The 21291-nt window shown below is 40.7% G+C and overlaps 4 pseudogenes; 1 reads left to right on the forward strand and 3 right to left on the reverse strand.

Annotated features, from left to right (window-relative positions):
- Nucleotides 1-440: 440 nt before the first annotated feature.
- Nucleotides 441-3196, forward strand: LOC131483257 (trafficking protein particle complex subunit 13-like; annotated as a pseudogene).
- A 6333-nt stretch (nucleotides 3197-9529) lies between these two features.
- Nucleotides 9530-9872, reverse strand: LOC131483226 (small nuclear ribonucleoprotein Sm D2-like; annotated as a pseudogene).
- A 2474-nt stretch (nucleotides 9873-12346) lies between these two features.
- On the reverse strand, nucleotides 12347-13324 carry LOC131483258 (zinc finger MYND domain-containing protein 19-like; annotated as a pseudogene).
- A 4759-nt stretch (nucleotides 13325-18083) lies between these two features.
- LOC131483259 (ras-related protein Rab-6A-like) lies at nucleotides 18084-18702 on the reverse strand (annotated as a pseudogene).
- Nucleotides 18703-21291: the final 2589 nt, after the last annotated feature.

Genomic DNA, 21291 nt, shown 5'->3' on the forward strand with positions numbered 1-21291 from the left:
AACTGATAGGGCCCAGATTTGCTTTTTCTTTTCCTGCTTCTAATAATAAGGAACCTCTTCGAAGATATCAATGGAGAGTGCTCCCCCAGGGGATGACCAATTCATGCACAATGTGTCAATACTTTGTTGAAAGGACTATAGCTACTATTGGCAAAAATTTTCCATATGTTTATCTTATTCATTATATGGATGATATTTTACATTCTGCCGCCTCTGCTGATATGCTTCAAAAGGTTTATACCATGCTGCAAGAAAATTTACAACAGCATAGGGTTGCTATTGCTCCTGAGAAAATACAAAGAACAGATGTAGTTAACTATTTAGGGTATGCAGTGGGCAGACAAGCTATTAGACTCCAAAAGGTCTCAATTAGAAGGTCTCAATTAAAAACTTTAAATGATTACCAGAGACTACTAGGAGATATTAATTGGCTACCCTCTATGTTGGGAATTCCTAATTATGAACTACAGAATGTGTTTGCTACATTAGAAGGCAATCCTGCACTGGACAATGAGTGCACTCTGAGCCCTCTGGCTGATAAAGAGCTACAATTTGTTGAAGAAGGAGGTATTTTCCCACAGAACAGATCTTAGCCTCCCACTTCTCCTTCTGATTCTTCCAACATAATTATCTCCTACGAGTGCATTGGCATAAAACAATCTTCCATTAGAATGGATATATTTACATCATAAAGGACCTAGAGTTTTAACCCCTTATCTCCACAGGGTTGCAGAGCTTGTCTGTCAGGGCCAACTGCATGCTCAATACTTATATGGCTTTGATCTTCATACTATTATCGTGCTACTTGGAATCAAACACTTTGAAAAGCATTAGTATTAAATAAAAATGCAGATAGCTTTTTTCTGCTTATTATGGACATATTAGTAACCATAATCCTGCTGGAAAATTATGGGATTTATTACAGAAAACTGAGCTTATAATCACTAATTACAGCATTTTGTTTTTGCTATCCAATGTCTTTTGTGCTTGCATATGAATTTTTGTTTAAAAGCTAAAAATTTTATGTGAAAGAATTACACATGGAAGAAGAGATAAAGAGAAAGATGATCTTCCATCCACTGCTTCACTAGCCATATGGTCACAGTGGCTGTTGCTGTGCTGATTGAAACTAGGACCCAGAAGCCTTTCTGATCTCACACACGGGTGGGAGATGAAGACTTGAGCCATTCTGTATTGGTTTTCGCAAGCCACATAGGTACCTGGACAGAAAGTATGGCAATCAGGTCAGGAATCGATGCCCATATGGAATGCTGCAGTGTAGGTAGCGTATTAGATAGCTATCCCACTGTGTTGGTCTGATGCCTGTGAAGTCCAGTATCACTTATGCCAGGTCTGAGAATAATGCTGTATCTATTTTGATTGGGATTTCATTGATTATGTGGATTGCTTTTGTTGCTATGAACATTCTGATATCATTTCTGTGAATCTACAGACAGGAGATTTTTTTTTTTAATTTTTGGTGTCTTCTGTTTCTTTAATGTTTTGTCATTTTCTTTATAGAGATCCTTCACATCCTTGGGCAATCATATCCCAAATTATTAAATTTCTTGCAGTTGTTGTGCATGGAGCCTATAAGCATTTTTTCAGGCATGGAATGCTTTGTGAGATCAAAAGCTATTGATTTCTGCTACTCAGCTTCAATAGGCAGTAATTAGGAAGTGACAGTTCAATTGTAGGTGAATCCTGCAAAACACAAACATCTGTTAGCTATAAAAGTGATGTGACTGGCTAGCCCTATTTTATTCACCAATATCTCAGTATCATGTGAAGAGAAAGACTTATTTTGGCATCTCTTTTTAACCACCTGAAGAGTGAGAGTCCTTCAATTGTAAATGATGCCTGACAACACACACACACACACACACACACACACACACAATTTAACATTTTAATTTAGGGCCCATGCTGAAGAGTATGTATCCATATTTGGGTCAGGAGCATATTTGAAGCCAATGGACTCACACCATTATATAAAGGAATAAATTACAAAAAAAAAAAAAAAAGGAATTTGCAGAGAAAGCAGGCATCATTAAGGGGGTAAGCAAATCAGAAACCTGGATATAGTGTGGAAAACCAATCTAGGCAAGTGGAGAAGGTTATAGACCATATGACTTCAGGGAATGACTCCAGGTTACAGAAATGTTTTATTGTCTTTGCAGACAATCCCAGGTACCGTAAACCCAGATGAACCTTTCACATTACCTGTAAATGAACTGCAGTGTAAGGACTATGGATCTGGTTTTGGAAATGTGCAATACCAAGACTATCCACTGATGTATTACTTCAGGAAAACAGCTAGGATAGCTGCATCCAAGCTCCTCCCTTGCCTTATTATCACACTGCCTTCACACCACACTACTTTCCTCAGTGCAGAGACTGCAAAGCGTATCTGGCTTAAGATTAGCAAAAACATTCAAGAGAATATACAACATTGCACAAGTCTATGTGCTATCTTTGGCCATTAAAGGTGGAAATTTAAGGAAATTTCAGTGTTACACTTTACATTTATTTCTATTGCTTTGTCACATTTGTAAAATAATCATGTCAGAAAGTAAGCATATATAATTTAAATTCTTTCCTGTAGGATAATATATTAAATATTTGATTTGAACAGATTTATTGATTTGATATTTTGAGTTATATTCCCAATCAACATTTGTATATTTTCTATACATATTTTGTTTCATTTTGTTCCTGAAACTTTGTTCTCCAAAAGCTATATATTTGAGGTCATTGTACGAAGTATGTAGATCAGTGATTAGCAAACATTTTATGTAAAAGACAAGATACTAGATAATATCAAAGCTTTGCAGGTCAGTATGGTTTCTATTGCAAATTCTAAACTCTGCAATTTTACTACCAGTACAGACAGTTAGCATCAAAGCACACTAGTTCACGTAACTGGTTGGAATCATCAAGTTATACACTGTTGCTCCTTACAACTTTAGAATTCTCACAGCACCTTACTTAGAAATAGGTAATTCTGAGGGTTTTTTTTTAACTTCTTATCTAATGGAGAGGGTTTATTTTTGACTTGAGTCATCCTCCATGATGACATTCTCCTTGATGACAGGAAAACTCACAAAATGAGCTTTACTGGGTATTTTCAAAGTTATTGAGTTGTTATTTATGTTTTATAGGCTCATTTAACTTAAAGGACCTGAATAGCGGGTAAAACTATTAGGCTATCAATTATCCCATTAACCTTTAACTGGAAAAAAAAATTGGCCATTCATTGGCCAAGGTACTTGAACTGCATCATGAACAAAATGAAAAACCAGTGAAAGACTGGATAATGTATCAATGTCTACATGTTTCATAAAAAATTAAGCACATATTTACTACAACACAAAACTCAAACTGAAGCAGATATGATATTACGTATATATCTATTTGGGAAATAAGTTTTACATAATATTTTCAGGTATTTTTCACATGAAAGAAGCTATACTCCACCATTTCCAAACACAAATATTTATTATAGAAAAAATCTGAAAAATATATTCTCAATCCATCTTTTTCTGGAAATAGATTCCTCTTTCCTGAATGACTCAAATATTTGCTAAATAAACTAAAAATAACTCTAAAAAAAAAGAAAAAAGAAAACCTAGCAACTTTTTCAATTAAGAGCCAAAAACTTTCAGGATTTTTTTTAATGAAAATAAAACATTTGTATTATTTTTTAAAGATTTATTTATTTTATTGGAAAGGCAGATGTACAGAGAGGAGGAGAGACAGAGAGGAAAATCTTCCTTACCATGGTTCACTCCCCAAGCGGCCGCAACGGCCAGTGCTGTGCGGATCAGAAGCCAGGATCCAGGAAATTCTTTCCAGGTCTCCCACGCGGGTGCAGGGTCCCAAGGCTTTGGGCCATCCTTGACTGCTTTCCCAGGCCAAAAGCAGTGCGCTGGATGGGGAGTGGAGCTGCTGGGATTAGACCCGGCGCCCATAAGGGATCCCGGTGCATTCAAGGCTAGGACCTTAACCATTATGCTATCGCGCCGGGCAAAACATATGTTTTCATAAGGCATATTTGAAGGTCTTCCAGCATCTGAAACTTTATTTTAAAATTGAAATTATGTATGAATATTCATTCTTTTTAATTACACTAGTTTACTATGCCATGAGCAAAACAAGGAGAAAGATAGCTTGTAAACTTTGCAACATAAATGTAACAAGTTTCGATATTTTGTCAAGACAACACAAGCTTATGCTGCTATATAAATGCTGACATGAATTGGTATGCTGAAATTCAAGAATTCAAATATGATTTCTTAACTGTACAAGTGGCATGAAATAAAATGCAAAAATGTATTTTTCTTAAGTGTATAATTATTTATTGCTGTGACAACTGTCCTGAATGAAAACTATACTCAGTAGGGTTGCCTCCACATTTGAGTCATATGCAAAATAAAGTACAAGCAGTATAACAATGCAAAACAAAGCAAAGCAAGTGGTTGATTTTTATGTGTTGATTTTATATCCTGCAACTTTACATAACTCTCTTCTGAGTTCCAATAGCCTTTTTGTCAAGTCTTTGGTTCCCCATATAGAGAATTGTGTTATGTGAAAACAAGGATAGGTTGACTTCCTCCTTTCCAAACTGTGCCATTTTAATGAGCAGAAGGACAACAGAAGAGTTAACCATTCTGGAGGACAGACATGGTATGGTGGTTCCTGCTTGGGAGTCTGCACTCCCACATTTGAACCCACAGCACCAGCCCTGACTTGAATGCAGGAGGTCAAGTTCCTATCCTGTATGGTATCAGTGGCTCCTCACAAGCAAGTGATAAACAGAGCCGTGTAAGCCAAGTGATCAGGAACAAGGTTAGTCAACAGTCCACTCTCAGCAAACTTCAAATGCCTCTTTCTTCCTTCCTTCCTTTCTTTCTTTCTTTCTTTCTTTCTTTCTTTCTTTCTTTCTTTCTTTCTTTCTTTCTTTCTTTCTTTTTTTCTTTCTCTCTTTCTCTCTTTCTTTCTTTCTTTTTTATTTATTTGGAATAGATTTTTGCTGGATTTCAGTTACAATGAAAGATAAATTAAGGAAATGGACAATACACATGGAAATGTAATGCACAAAGTCAAAATAGACATGATATGAAAAGAATAAAACTAACTAGCACTAGTATCATTACATGTGTTCACATAGGATTTAGAAAAATCACCATACAGTATAAAATAAAATAAAAATATATGATCAATGAGATGCTGTCTTTCCCCTTAAAAGAGTTATCACAATTCCACTTTGCTGATCTTGCTTTGCCCTTCATGAATCTTAGTAATAATTCTCAAGTATAAATTCTGGAATTATATTAAAAATGAGGCATTATTCCACATTTTTATTTTAAATGTCCATTTATTAACTTTGTGTGGAAAAGAATGTATTTTAATATTTAAATTCTTTAAACCCAATCTATTATACTGAGTCAAAATTTCTAGCAGTTAGAATCATAAAGACAGATGATAGATAAACAGACATACACATAGGTGAAATAATCATGTTGTAAAATGCCATTACTCAAATGTTTAAATGGCAGAGTTTGGATAATTTTAGTCTTATTAAATTTATCATTTTGATTAGTTTCTAATTTTAGTACTTCAATTAGAAAGACCTCAGGTATAAGCCATCTGAGTGAAAATAGAATACAAGTGAGAACTTGGGGGAAAAGTTCAAAGATATAACAGGGAATAGCATGCTAATGATCCACAAACATAAGAAGACAACTTAGATTGGGCCCGGCGGCGTGGCCTAGCGGCTAGAGTCCTCGCCTTGAAAGCCCCGGGATCCCATATGGGCGCCGGTTCTAATCCCGGCAGCTCCACTTCCCATCCAGCTCCCTGCTTGTGGCCTGGGAAAGCAGTTGAGGACGGCCCAATGCATTGGGACACTGCACCCGCGTGGGAGACCCGGAGGAGGTTCCAGGTTCCCGGCTTCGGATCGGCGCACATCGGCCCGTTGCGGCTCACTTGGGGAGTGAATCATCGGACGGAAGATCTTCCTCTCTGTCTCTCCTCTGTGTATATCTGGCTGTAATAAAATGAATAAATCTTAAAAAAAAAAATAAATAAAAAAAGAAGACAACTCAGATTAATTTAACCTGCCTTCAAGATGTTGGAACAGAAAAGACATTTCAAACATTTGAAGAGAAACTGTTTTTTGTTTTTCTTTGTTTTCTTAAAGATTTATTTATTTATTAATTTATTATTATTATTTTTAATTCATTAATTACATTGTATTATGTAACACAGTTTCATAGGTACTTGGGTTCTCCCCACCCCTCCCAAAACCCTCCCACCATGGTGGATTCCTCCACCTTGTTGCATAACCACAGCTCAAGTTCACTTGAGATTCCCCCATTGCAAGCATATACCAAACATAGACTCCAGCATCTTATTGTCCAGTCAAGTTCAACGGCTTCTTAGGTATACCCTCTCTGGTCTGAAGACAGAGCCAGCAGAGTATCATCCCCATCAATTAAAAACTCCAACATACTATCAGCACAAATTTACATCATTATGGAATTAATTGACGTAGTAATTAGTAACCAATATGGTAAAAGTAAATGCGAGTTCTTAACCACCTTCTGTGACCATCTCATCGACATTTCAATTTTAGTTTATACACAACATATAACAAACCTAACATAACATGTTATACATAACATCGTGTCATCTTAAATTAAGGCAAACATGTGGTATTTAACCTTTTGGGATTGGCTCATTTCCCTTAGCATTATGGTTTCCAGTTGGGCCCATTTGGCCACAAAGAGCTGCATTTTGGTTTTTTTAATAGCTGAGTAGTATTCCATGGAGTAGATGAACCATAGCTTTCTTAGCCAATCATCTGCTGATGGGCATTTTGGTTGTTTCCATGTTTTTGCAATTACTGATTGTGCTGCTATGAACATAGGAGTGCATGTTGGTTTCTCATAAGACAGTGTTCTGGATATATTCCTAGGAGTGCTATTGCTGGATCATACGGTATGTTGAATTTGAGTTGTTTGGATGTTCTCCATACTGATTTCCATAGAGGCTGTACCAGCCTGCAGCCCCACCAGCAGTGGAGTAGGGTTCCCTTTTTCCCACAACCTCGCCAACAAGTGTTGTTGGTGCTTTTATTCATGTGGGCCAGTCTCACTGGCGTTAGGTGGTACCTCATTGATGTTTTAATTTGGATTTCCCTTATTGCCAGGGAACTTGAGCATTTTTTCATATGTTTTTTTGCCATTTGGGTTTGTTCTTTTGTGAAGTGTTTGCCCATTTCCCATGCCCATTTCTTGAGTGGCTTGTTTGTTTTGACATTTTGGTTGTTTTGTAACTCTTTGTATATTCTGGAGATTAGCCCTCTGTCACCTATGTCATGCGCGAAGATCTTCTCCCATTCTGTGGGTTGCCGTTTTACTTTGTTGATTGTTTCTGTAGCTGTGCAGAAGTTTATTTTTGTTACAAAGTCAGATATACAGAGAGAGGGTAAGAGACAAAGAGGAAGATCTTCTGTCCGATGATTTTCTCCTCAAGTGAACCGCAACGGGCCGGTGCTGTGCCGATCCAAAGTCGGGAACCAGGAATCTCTTCCAGGTCTCCCATGTAGGTGCAGTGTCCCAATGCATTGGGCCGTCCTCGACTGCTTTCCCAGGCCACAAGCAGGGAGCTGGATGGGAAGTGGAGCTGCCAGGATTAGAACCGGCACCCATATGGGATCCTGGGGTGTCCAAGGCAAGGACTTTAGCCACTAGGCCACGCCACCGGGCCCAAGAAACTGTTTTAGTTTTTCTAATAAAGAAATCGGAGACAATGTGATACAATTAGATTTGCCCTCAGTCTGGTCCAGGGATCTACTGGTATGTGCAAGAGTTGCCACTGGGAGGAGACGAGATTAAAGAATTTATTGAAATGCTTTGTCTGGCTGCAGTCTCTGCAGGTAAAGCTAAGAAGCAAGGCAAGAGACCACCCAACCCAGAACAGATTACAGTACCCACCAGCAAAAATGTGGATCAGGTGAAGGTGTAAGATAGACAAGGCCTGTTCATAATGTCCCCTGGCATATCAGAGAACCAGGATGGGTGCGGGAGGGGTCAAGTGGGAGCATACCAGTAGCCAGTTAACACTGGAGCCAGGGCTGGGGTTGATTCTGAAGCTGAAGTGCACACTGGTGGATGCCGAGAAAAGGTATGTTAGTCTGGAGGTGGTAGGTGCCAGGTCTATGAGCCCAAAGGCTGGGAAGCCCACAGGACCCTGGGTCTTCTGGCCAAGATTCTAGAACCTACCTCTGTAGTGGTTGGCAGTTCCGTGAGCCCTGGGAGTGGGGGATCCAGTGTGTCCCAGGTTGCATGGCCCAGAGCCATGGGCCTGCCTGTGTGGTGGTTGCTGGATCTGTGATCCCCGTGCAGGGGCAGGTCTGGCAAAACCCTGGTCACCTGGCTCACGTCAATGAGCCCACCTAGGAGAACTGTTCCTCCTCAGTGTAGAGGATGGATTGCTGGACACAGAGGACATGATAGCTCATCGGGTTCTGCAGAGGACATCTGGTACTATAGCAGAGAATGGAGAATAGAACATATGGGCAACTAACCCAGCCAAATGATGACCTCAAATATCTGAGAGATTGGAGACTATAAAGTAGATGGTGTCAGCCAATGGATATAAGAAACTACTCCTAATGCATATATTGGTAAGATCAACAGCATTTTGAAGCTACCACACCCACCTGGGCAGAAACTTCGTAACGGGTCCTCTGTTTCCATTCCCTGTAATCAAAAACAGCATGAACCAAATTGGCTGATCAAGATCCCAAGCCCACCGAAGGTCACAGGTTAGGGTCTGTCATGATCTGCAGTGCTCTGTGTGGGAAAAAATGTTATCTTGAAGATCACATTTCCAGATCAGGCAGTTGAGGCCGAAGAAGTGTAAGTCGTGCTGAGAGGCTGATTTAATCACATGTTGAGTACCTCTGTTAGAATTCTATAGAGCTGAATAGATTGCTCTGGGATCCTAAAGATGCAGGGCAAGTTTCTAGGTACATCACATTCTTGTCAGCCTATATCTGCCAGGTTCTCATTGGTTCTTAAAGTCAACCTAAGAAATGTTATCACTGCACATTAATCAGAGGGCTTTGGAAAAGAAGGAAAAAGAGAAGTGCTGGTGAAAATGTGCAGAAATAAAGATGCCCATGTTTGCTGTTGAAAAATGTAAAATAGTTCAGGTACTATGAAAAATAGTCTTTGGTCTCAGAAAGATAAGCATCGAGACCCTGGCATGGCTGGGAGGCTGGGAGTGGCTGCTCCCTTTGTCTTACCCACTTTCCTCAAGCCCTTGACTCTTTACAGCCTGATCAAGTATGTAAACAGCATCAGAAATTTTACAAATGACATACTATTAAAGATGGAAAACAGTACCAAAAGAAGAGAATAATTTCAGGGCAGTTTTTTTAAACCATGGAGAGTTATCTGGTGGCAGGGACAAGTGTACAGGCTCAGGATTTGGGGCAGCAGTGGCATCGGGTTGTCCTCTACTTGCCGGTAATGAGCGGGTTGGGCAGGAGCATGAGGATCTAACCCCCAACAGGAACATTTGAAGATTGGTGGTGCTTTTGACTGGCTTGAACTTCTTGCCCTTGTGATTCTTGGGGACTTCAATTAACATCTCCTTCATGTTCTCCAGCACCATGCTCCAGTGCCTGTCAAAGGCCAACTCAGCCCAGGAGGTTTTGTCAGGGCAGTTGATTAGCACCTGTGTGATGTTCTTGACCAATTGTGTTAGCACCAAGAGTGGCCCATGTTGAACTGTTTCTTGTTCTGCATCTGCAGCCCTTCAGGTGTCATCTCCCTCTTGGGCTTGTTGAGGAGACTCATGGTCCTACCTATCCCTCTGGTTACTTCTCTCTGCATTGCCGCAGCCTCTGCAGGCCAGTTTTGTCTCCCAACACAGATTTAAGTTTCCAGATAAAATAATTGTGAACACTAGCATATCTATCTATATAAACAAATATCTATTACATATAGCTATATAATATAGATATGTATTATGCACACATATCAGTATATAAATATGTATTTTATTACATTTTGAAATGAGCAACCACAAATTGAGATGAACTTCACCGACTCGGTCATTTTAAGTTAAACATTGTAGTTTTCGGAGAAGGTAGCATCATGTTAAGTTAGAATCATCTGCTGGTTCAATTCCTAAATGTTGCAATAGCTGTTTTCAAATCAGGAATGGAGCTGGACCCAAAAGACCTATCTTATAACTGAGCTATTTAAAGAAGTGAAGGGGGAGGTGGCATGTTTTCTCACAGTACTGTGAGCTGCTACCTGTGACACTGGCATCACACATTTAGGCATAGGTTGGACTCCCAGCTCCTCTATTACAGTGCAGCTCCCTTCTAACAAAGCTAGGAAAGTGATGGTGAAGATCAAGTGCTTGAGCCTCTGTCACCCACTTGGGGAACCCATATGGACTTCCGGACTCCCAGCTTTGAACTGGCTCGACCCAAGCTCTCATGAACATTTGAGGAATGAATAGGCAAAAGGAAGATCTGTTTCTATTACACTGCCTACCAAATAAAAAAATATTTCTAAAAAAATAATTATTAAAATTGAAGCTGACAGGCTTGGCAGCGTGGCCTGGTGGCTAAGGTCCTCGCCTTGATCCCATATGGCCGCTGGTTCTAATCCCGGCAGCTCCACTTTCTCTCTGTCTCTCCTCCTCTCAGTATATCTGACTTTGTAATAAAAATAAAATAAATCTTTAAAAAAAAATTGAAGCTGACCTGTGTTGTAGGACTTGATATCACAAAAATGTCAGATATACAGGAGGTATACAGTATATACCAACAATAAGTGACCATTAAAATTAATGAGAATGGGTAATTTCATTCTCACTAATGATCAAATTGAGTATTTGTCACTGAATTTAACTCGAAAAGTGAAAATTTTGCTTAAAAACACCAACAGTGTATAATTTCTAGGAGTTTGCAAGATACAAATGAATTCTCATGGAAAACTACAAAAACTTTTGAATCTCCCTGCTGCTGAGTTCCCCTATGTTATTATGATTATATAGTCCTTCATAAACTGTCATAAATATTCATTGCAGGCATGGTCAATGACAGACAGTCCAGTATCCTATTGTTACAATAAAGTTAAGAGTTCCACTGGGAGTCCATCTTTGATCTGCAAGTGCAGATGTAAACTGTATTGCATCCTCACAGCTGGATATGATAATCTCTATTAGTTAGTATAACTCCCCTTCAATGAAAAATCACAAACAAAATCAACGACAAAATAGAAGTTTACAATGCCATGAAGTTACACAACATGTGACTGAATGACTAATGTGTCACTGAAGAAACGTAAAAGAAAATCAAGAACCCTCATGAAGAAAATTATGTTACTGTATGACCTATGAGTCAGTAAGATTTTAATATGAGAGAAAAAACTATTTTAAAGAAATGAAAATAAAAACCAAAACATCAGAATCCATGAGAAACAATTTCTGCTGTCTCCTGTAGGCAACAAATAAATGGGTTTTATTTTTTAAAGCCACTCTATTACTGTATGACATTTGATTGAAGGGCCTAAGCCCAAACACTCAAGGTTAATATGAATGGATGGTTATTTGGTCTTGTCATTTTAGCAATGTGTTGTTCATTGATATATTCTTATGTTGTTATTTTACTGGGATGTTCTTCACATTTGTCTTTAGTTCTGGTGGGTGCTATTTGTTTTCTATATCAAGAGAACCTCTTTAAGCATCATTTATAGGGCAGGTTTGGAAGGGGCATATTCTTTTAGCTTTTCTTTGATGTGGAAAAATTTTATTTCATTTTCTTTCTTCCTTCCTTCCTTCCTCCCTCCCTCCCTCTCTCCCTTTTCTTTCTTTCTTTCTTTTTTCCTTTCTTTCTTTCTTTCTTTCTTTCTTTCTTTCTTTCTTTCTTTCTTTCTTTCTTTCTGTATTTCTTTCTTTCTTTCTTTCTGTCTGTCTGTCTCTCTCTCTCTCTTTCTCTCTCTCCCTCTGTCTCTTTCTCTCTTTCTTTCTTTCTTCTCTTTCCCAGCTCTGTGCCATCTGCGGATCACCATAAATGATTCTATTTGTCACTTCTGCCCTCCCCGCTGCCAAGTCCCTCCAACAAACTGTACATGTGTTTACAAACATATTAAGATATAAATAATGAGGGCACCAGGGGGTGCCAAACCCTGCAGCTGTGGGCTGGCACATGCTTCATGGGTGCCTTCAGGTCCAGGCGCCAGTCTCATGACACACTGAGGGGCAGTCCCACACCCCAGTCATCACTGGGTCTCCAGCTCCTGCAGCAGGGGCACTTTCACTCCTGACAGCACTTCTTATGGGCTGACCTGTCCTTCTGCTGACACTGGGAGCCACAGTAGTGGGCCATCTGGCAGCAACCACAGAACTTTGAACTCCCAGAGCTGCTTCTTGATCACTGTGCAGGGCAGGTAGTGCCACTCCTATTAAGTGCATGAGTTCTGCTCTTCCTCCACCAGGTCCCTGTTGGCACTGAAGTGCTAAGTCATGTTCAGAATGGGAAACTACTCTTCTATTGTGTTTGTAAAAAGTTGCTGTATTGGGCCCGGTGGCGTGGCCTAGCGGCCAAAGTCCTCGCCTTGACTGCACTAGGATCCCACATGGGCGCTGGTTCTAATCCCGGCAGCTCCACTTCCCATCCAGCTCCCTGCTTGTGGCCTGGGAAAGCAGTCGAGGATGGCCCAAGGGTTTGGGACCCTGCACCCACGTGGGAGACCTGGAAGAGGTTCCTGGTTCCCGGCTTCAGATCGGCACAGCACCGCCCGTTGCGGCTCACTTGGGGAGTGAATCATCGGACGGAAGATCTTCCTGTCTCTCCTCCTCTCTCTGTATATCTGACTTTGTAATAAAAATAAATCTTTAAAAAAAAAGTTGCTATATCGTGAGCCAATACTGGCTCTGCTTACTCTACTTGCTGGAGACCTCCTTGTCTCAAGGCCGCCAGCCCCAAAGCACGAGCTGTAGGTTGCACAGGCAATTAGTTGTCCACGGTCAAGGCATTGAGATCAGAACCTGAGGCTCCTACAGCATCTCGTGCAAGAACCTGCCAAACCCTAACCCTGGTTCTTGTCAAATGTGTGCTAAAAGATTTTAGCAGCGTTTCCATCCACATTCTCTTCTATGTGGGCTTCAAAAGAGTAGCTCTCCACCTGCCATGGGCCACCATCAGCAGGATGGCCTGGTCATTGATTATAGAGTATTTTGTCTTCCTGGCCACCAATCTGAGCCACATGATGCCCAATTTGAAGTCGGTCATGACTGGTTCTGTGCTCCTTGCCTGAAGCACTACTCCCACGGGAAACGCCAGAATGAGGCGAGGCTCCGTCTTGTCTGGCAGGGTCAGGGCCGGTGTGGGGCCGCCTCTGGGCAGGGTCAGGCTGGGCTGGCTTGGGCCACACAGCAGTTGCCTCGAGCCCTCTGGACCTGCCACGTGGCACCGCATTGTGCACTACCACTCATTTTCTCATCTTTAAGTATTTATTTATGTTGCATTGGAAAGTCAGATATACAGAGAGGAGAGAGCGAAAGGAAAATCTGTCTGCTTATTTACTCCCCAGTGGTCACAATGGCCAGACATGAGTGGATCTGAAGCTAGGAGCCAGGAGCCTCTTCCAGATCTCCCACACAGGTGCAGGATCCCAAGGCTTTGGGACATCCCCAACTGCTTTTCCAGGTCACAAGCAGGGAGCTAGTTGGGGACTAGGGCTGATGGAATATGAATTGGTATTTCCCATATGGGATCCCAGCACATACAAGATGAGGACTTTAGCTGTGTGAGGCTACGACGCTGTGCCCTTATTTCATTTTGAAAGGCAAGGAGAGCTTTGCTGGATATGTCATTTTGGGCAGAGTATTTGTTTGTTTGTTTGTTTTTGTTTTTAGAATGTGGAATGTGTTGCTCCATTCTCTTCTGGCCTATAGTTTCCTGTGAGAGGTCACCTGTGAATCCAGTTGCTTTTTCTGTGTATGTGAATTGATGTTATTCATGTGCACATTTAAGAATCTTTTCTTTATGTTGGTTTAAACAGAGCTTATTATCATGTGCTGTGTCAAAGATCACTTTTGGTCAACCCTGTTGGCAGTTCTGTGCCCTTCCTAAATATTGTTTCCCAATTCTTTTTTATTCCAGATTATGGAAGTTTTCCTTTATTATTTCATTAAATATACTTTTTAACCCAGCTTCTTTTTCTGTGCTTTCTGGAACGCCCATAACTCTGATATTTGGTCTTTTAATCGTGTGTTTTAACTTTGAATAATTTTTAGCTTGACCCAGCTTTAATTCCAGCTTTTTATTGTTTCCCAATTATGACAAGAAATATCTTCCAAGTCTGATATTCTTTCTTCTGCCTCCTTCATTTTATTACTCAGAATTTCCACTGAATGTTTAAAGTGCTCATGTGACCTTCATTTCCAATAATTTAGCTTGATTTTGTTTGTGTTGCTATTTCCTGTGTGCTATTATCCTTAAATTCCTTCAACTCTTGTACATGCTTCTCATTCTTTTTTTTTTAAAGATTTATTTTTATTACAAAGTCAGATATACAGAGAGAGGAGGAGAGACAGAGAGGAAGATCTTCCGTCCGATGATTCACTCCCCATGTGAGCCACAATGGGCCGGTGCACGCCGATCCAAAGCCAAGAACCGGGAACCTCTTCCAGGTTTCCCACACGGGTGCAGGGTCCCAATGAATTGGACCGTCCTCAACTGCTTTCCCAGGCCACAAGCAGGGAGCTGGATGGGAAGTGGAGCTGCCGGGATTAGAACCGGCGCCCATGTGGGATCCCAGTGCATTCAAGGTGAGGACTTTAGCCGCTAGGCCACGCCGCCGGGCCCATCTTCTCATTCTTGATAAGAAGCTTTACAATAAGTTTTCTGAATTCTGTTTTCCCCATTTTTCCTGATGTATTCCTCAGTTAACTCTTTTGTAGGAGTCTTGAGTAATATTCAATGTGCCTCTGTTTCTTATTTTGCTGTTGGTTGTTTTAATTCTAGCTAGCAGATTTTTCTAAGCTGTGTTACCCACAAGTTCTACAATGCGATTTTACTTTTTACAGTTGGTTTACGGTTCTTTATTTGCAGTCACTTGTGCCACTCCCTCCAGTGAGTTTCAGATCTGAGCTCATGTTAGGCTTCCAACATGGCCTCGTTAGCCCAGCTCCTGGTTCAACTTCTACCTCCTATGATCCCTTGCTGATGCTACTCTATTGTCTGTACAGTGATTCTCCCAGTTGTGGTTAGAGTACTTCCCAGGATTAGGGGGAAATCAGGTGTCATAAATACCTAGGTTGTTTTTGGTGCTGATATTGTTGGAACAGTGCTTGCTGCTAAATGTAAGGGCCATCCGGACCTACTTTGAGTCATAAGATGCCAAAATGACTGTTATTTTTTATGTGTAGTCAGTATAATTCACTGAGTTCAGTGAGTTCACTCCCAGCTCAATGCATGCACAGGTCACTGTTGTTCCTGCAGTTTCAAAGCCTTTGCCATCCTGTATGAAATGGTTCCTGTGGTGTCACTTGTGTAGGTCTGAATCTGCTGGCTATTAGTTCTGGGAGCTCTTCAGACCAATTTGGGGTGGAACCTGGTTGTTGGTGGCTGGCTTCTGGTGTGGTTCATATTGCCATTTGCTGACTGCTGCTAGGGTATCTGGTCACTACATCAGCACACCGTTATCTCTGTTGCATTGCATCCATAAGTCTCCAGGTACCCATCTGCCACCAGCATGCCTTTTCCTATTTCCTGGAATGTGCGCTCTCTGCTTCTGTCTCAGTTTCTCCATCTTTTTAAGTATAGTCTTACCCTATTCTGCCTTGCCGATTCTTAGAGACAGATTTTGTATGCACTGGTTTGTTACCTAGTGGTTGCAACAGTCAGAGCTGAAATGATCGGAATGACGCTCATGATTTGCCAGAGAGAATGTAAAACAGTGCAGCTGTTGTGGAAAATAGTTTCTGTGTTCTCAATTGATTAAGCCTAGAGATACCATGTAATTCAACAATGAAATTTTGTGATATTCTGAAGAGAATTGAAAGATGTAACTCTACATGTTTTGGCTCACCTCAGGCAATTCTGCAACAGCCAAATGTGAGGACGCCTCAAATGTTCTTAAATGAATGAATATTTAAAGAAATCATATAGACATACAATGTAACACCAGGCAGTATGATTCATCTGCATTACTCTTGACATGTTATGCTAATTGAAAGAAGTCAAACATCTTAGTCCACATATTGTTTGATCCTGTTCATGTGAACTGTCCAGAATGAGCTGACTTATCAGGACAGAGCACATAGTGTCGGTTTCTAGGAGAAGAGAGAAGAAAGAATATAAAGAATCTATTTAGTGGAACAGGATTTTCTCTTGGTGTGATATGTGTATTTGGAATGAGATTGAGGTGTTTGCTGTCCAAGAATTTGAGGATTATAAGTCCTGGTGGTTCATTTTATGAGTAATTAAAAATTGTGGTTTTCATTTGCAGTATGTAGGTAAAGGAAAAAGAGAGAGAGGGAGGGGGGAGAGAGAGTGCGCGCTTATATCCCATTCTCACTTCCCAAATGGGCTCAGCGTCCAGACCTTGGCCAAATCCAGAAATCCATCCAGGTTTTCCACCTGAACATCATTGATCCTAGCACTTGGGGCCATCTTCTGTTGCAGGTGTGCTAGTTAGCAGTGTCCTTTTTCTGAAATGAAGAAATTGGGTTTGAGCAGGTGCTAGTGTTGAAAGCCACTACTATAAATGGTGACTTAATCTCGTATACCATAATGCTAACCCCTAAAATGCATGATTTATGGTGTGTGAATTTTACCTCTATAGATTTTCCAATCTCTAATGTAAATGCCTGTAAGTATGAAAAATGTCAATATGGTACCTCCTAAGCCTAGGGACATCGTAGTGAGTGCTGCAAAACTTCAGATCTGATGCTGACAGTGCCAGGGCTGTGCTTTTACTCTGAAAACTCAAGATTCAGAGCCTGGCCAGTATCTTGATTGCTTCCTTTTTACCTGTGTATTTCTAGTATTCCTTTATACGTGTTTCTCATGTTTGTGCAGAGATAGACTTGGGTATTCTTAATTTTTATGTAAAAGGTAGAATTATAAAGTAAAATAAAGAACTTCCATGTTCTAGTTTCGTCCCCATATGGCTGCAACAGCTGGAATTGTGGCAGATGAAGCTCCATAGCCAGAAGCTTAAAATCAGTCACCTACATGGTTACCAAGGCCTGCAGACTTAAGCCATCTTCTGCTGCCTTCCCAGGTGCATTAGCAGGGAGATGGACTGGATGTGGAATAGCTCAACTCAAACTGTATCCAAAAGGGATGCAGACTCTGTAAGTGGATGATTATTATACAATCTAATTGTTCAGTCACATGGATTGACAGTTACTGTGAATTTTCTGTTGGAACTGTGATTGTGCACAATTGGGAACTTCTCTCCACCTACACACTGAGATAATGGATAAGGATTCTTTGGACAGATCAAGTGTGGTCTTGCATTGCTGGGGGCATTCAGAATTGGGGTGGCATATGCTGTGGGTGATATGAGCTATTGCAGAGACTGAAGCAAATGAGAGACATTACACAGTGCATGCCTTACTGGTGGTTGACTAGGGGATGGCATTCCTAAGGCCAGGCAGGGGTGACTAAGTGAAGGTGAGGAAAGCACGGCATGCTCCAAGAGATCGTCCAAGTGCTGCTGTGAGCTTATTGATTCTTAACCAAGCCACACTGATACTATTGCTGAAATTTCCATCATTTTGTAGTACATTTTCATAACATTAAAAAGGAAAAAAATCAAGAAAATGTATCTAATTTTTACAGGATTATGTTGAAACTTTTGGCTTTTTAAAAAATTCAAATAATGAAAACAGTTCATCTCCATGAGACAGGCAGCAATGATGAGTTGTTATATGTTATTACTGAAGGGGAAAGGCTCAAGCCAATATTCACACTGCAGTCAATGAGAGGAAGTGGGCAAAGCAGTGGGCTTCTGGAGCAGCGTGAAGGTGCGGACGTATTAGCAGGAACAGCATTTGCCGACTGGTCGGTCCTGAGGCTTTTCCAGTTTTATATCAATCATGCCTTCCTGCTTCTGTCCTGTGTGCTTTCCATTCCAGGCAAAGCTGCTGCCACACATCAGAAAAGCTGCTTTATGTTTATCCTGCTTTTTCACTAGTTTCAATAAACATGACATTCAGCTCTGGCTTTCCTCTCTCCCTCCTCAGTAGACACTTGCTTCTTGTCAACAAGACCTATTTTATTTCCTAATAGCATGATAATAACACCACTTCTTCGTTCTGTTCTGACATCACCAATCCATTTGTAGTGTGCTGGAAGCAATTGACACTTGCAACATCATAAACTACTATGGCTGCAGCAAAATCGTGGATTTAACTGAGAATGAGGCTGCAGAAAAGTTCCTAACCTGCAGTATCCCACATTGCAGCCTGATGGCTCAATTCTCCAATTACATTGTTTTTGACTGCAAAATCAATGCCAATTGTTGCCTGATAGATGTTGTCAAAACTATCATAAATGAATCTGGTGATCAGGAATGTCTTTCCAATGCTCTAGTCCCCCAGGAACACCAGCTTGAATTTTCTCAACAGATTCCCAAAATGTTCTTCTGTGAACATAATGGAGCCGGAGGAGCTGCTGCCGTCTCAGTACAGAAAACATCCCAGGGACTGGCGGCGTGGCCTAGTGGCTAAAGTACTCGCCTTGAACGCGCCGGGATCCCATATGGGCGCCAGTTCTAATCCCGGCAGCTCCACTTCCCATCCAGCTCCGTGCTTGTGGCCTGGGAAGCAGTCGAGGACGGTCCAATGCATTGGGACCCTACACCCGCATGGGAGACCTGGAAGAGGTTCCTGGTTCCTGGCTTTGGATCGGCGTGCACCGGCCCATTGTGGCTCACATGGGGAGTGAATCATCGGATGGAAGATCTTCCTCTCTGTCTCTCCTCCTCTCTCTGTATATCCGACTTTGTAATAAAAATGAATCTTAAAGAAGAAAAAGAAAGAAAACATCCCAGACTGATGCCTGTTCCTACCTATTGAGCAGCAAGAAAAAAAAAAAGACAAGAATAGGAATAAAGCAGGGTTCCAGTGCAACAGTGGGCACACTGTCTGGGATTGTCAAGGCTGGAGGGCAGCAGCCTCCACTTCTTCCCTGCAGAGTTGCCTACTAACATTGAGCGAGTTCCATGACTTGAGGAAGAGGAGGATGGTGTCAAAACAACCAAGGCTGCTCTCAGGGATTCTAAGGTGAATGCCTTTCCCTGCCTCAGCACCCGACATGGAGCCCAGCTGGGAGAGGGTGAAGGTAGTGGAGCAGCATCCTCAGAGATTCTGGGACCTTTCACATCTAACTTCTCAGCTCCCACAGCTGCCTACTGCCGCCATTGCCACAGTCCAAGCTGCCGAGTGCATAAGCCTCTGGCGCTGCGCAGGGCAGCCTGGGTGCTAGCTTATTACTTCTTTGGGTGACATCATGCATTTGTCTCTACGGCTTCTTGTTTCAATTACTTGGAGAAGTCTTTCTTCCATCTGTTTGATTTCACAATGATGAAGTGTGCTGGAGACCAGCTCTGACTGAATTGAGAGCTTGCAAAGGATGTGTTTATCTACAACAGGACAAGAAGAGGCAACTATGGCATGATGCTCATAACGGACAACTCCAGAAAGTTGAAAGTTGCCTTTGTTATTTATACACAAATAATCACAAGCTTTTGCAAATATCCACTTGTTTCATTTTTACTTCAGTATAAAAGTTTTATTACAAAAATAATCCTAAAAAACATTCTTATTTTGCTTCAGAGAAAATAATTTCAGTAAGCTGTTACCCAATAAACCTGCAATCATGCAGCTGAAGCCAGGAACTCCACATTTGGCAGCACATGTGGCTTATGTAGTAACAGGAGATTTACTAATATCCAAAATCAATTTTCACTAAACCTAAACTATTATTATTTAAAATATCAAAAATACAGAATTAAAAAGAAAACTCATAAATGAAAGGAATTTATAAAGACATATGTCATAGATTCTTTATTAAATCTTGCAATTAGCCATTAGCAACCACCATCATCTTTACTGACTACTGATTCAATTGTCGCTTGTTCTTTTGTTATAGAGCAGTGAAAAGGATCAGGGTGGCTACGCCATTCTATGAACAGAGGACTTTTAGAAGAAACTTATTTTTATTTTTTTAAACTGTTATAATTCCCTAACTATAAATGTCGATATAAGGTAGAAGTTTTAAACCATTTTTCTTTGAAGCTTCACATTTGTCTACCTTTAGAAAATGCACCATATACATTCTGCTTTCCAAGTTGAGAAACCAAAATACATCATTTCATGTATTGTAGCAGTTTTAAGCTGCACAGTAAACAAACTCTTTGTACCTCCATGATTGCCATCTGTTCCAAGATATTATCAAGCCATTTCTTTTTTTATTTTTCTTTTATTAATTATTAGCATTATGTGACAGTTTCATAGGCTCTTGGAATCCCCCACACCTCCCCTCCCCTCCCCCCTGGTGGATTCCTCCACCTTGATGCAGCATTACAGTTCAAATTCAGTCAAGATTCTTTCCTTGCAAACATATACCAAGCATAGAGTCCAGCTACTTATTGTCCAGATGCATTGAACAGTTTCTTGGGGAGACCATTTCTGGTCCGAAGTTAGAGCTGGTAGAATATCAACCCAGTCAATTAAGAGTCCCAATATAACATCAACAGCAATTTGCAACATTATGGAATTGACATGGTTTTGAGTAACCAGTATGTCAAAAAAAAAAAATAAAAAATAAAAAAGCAGGTCCTAATCACAACCTATGATTAGGTCGTTGACATGTCAATTTTAGTTTATATACAGGACCGGCTGCTATATACCTTAAAATGGCTATAAGGTACCATTCACCTGTCTCGTGTCTATTTCATTTTAGTATTTAGCCATTTGTTGTGTTGAAGTATAATTTTGCTGATCTTGGCAGATTTTAGGATAATCTAGACTGGCTTGTAACTCTAACAAGAAATTTTTCAACATTTAATGTGCAGAACATTTTTTTTGGAGGAGGTAGGCAGGAAAATCCTCAACACCATGGTGAGGAGTAACTACTCTTTGTGTCCCACCCAGCGAGGCATGAGCCAATCCATGCCAGCTCTTTCCTGTCAGATTTCAAGCTCTACTTTCTGTTGTTTGTCTATTTATTTTAGGGTTTTT

Source organism: Ochotona princeps, chromosome 24 (genome assembly GCF_030435755.1).
Source record: "Ochotona princeps isolate mOchPri1 chromosome 24, mOchPri1.hap1, whole genome shotgun sequence".
Lineage (NCBI taxonomy): Eukaryota > Metazoa > Chordata > Mammalia > Lagomorpha > Ochotonidae > Ochotona > Ochotona princeps.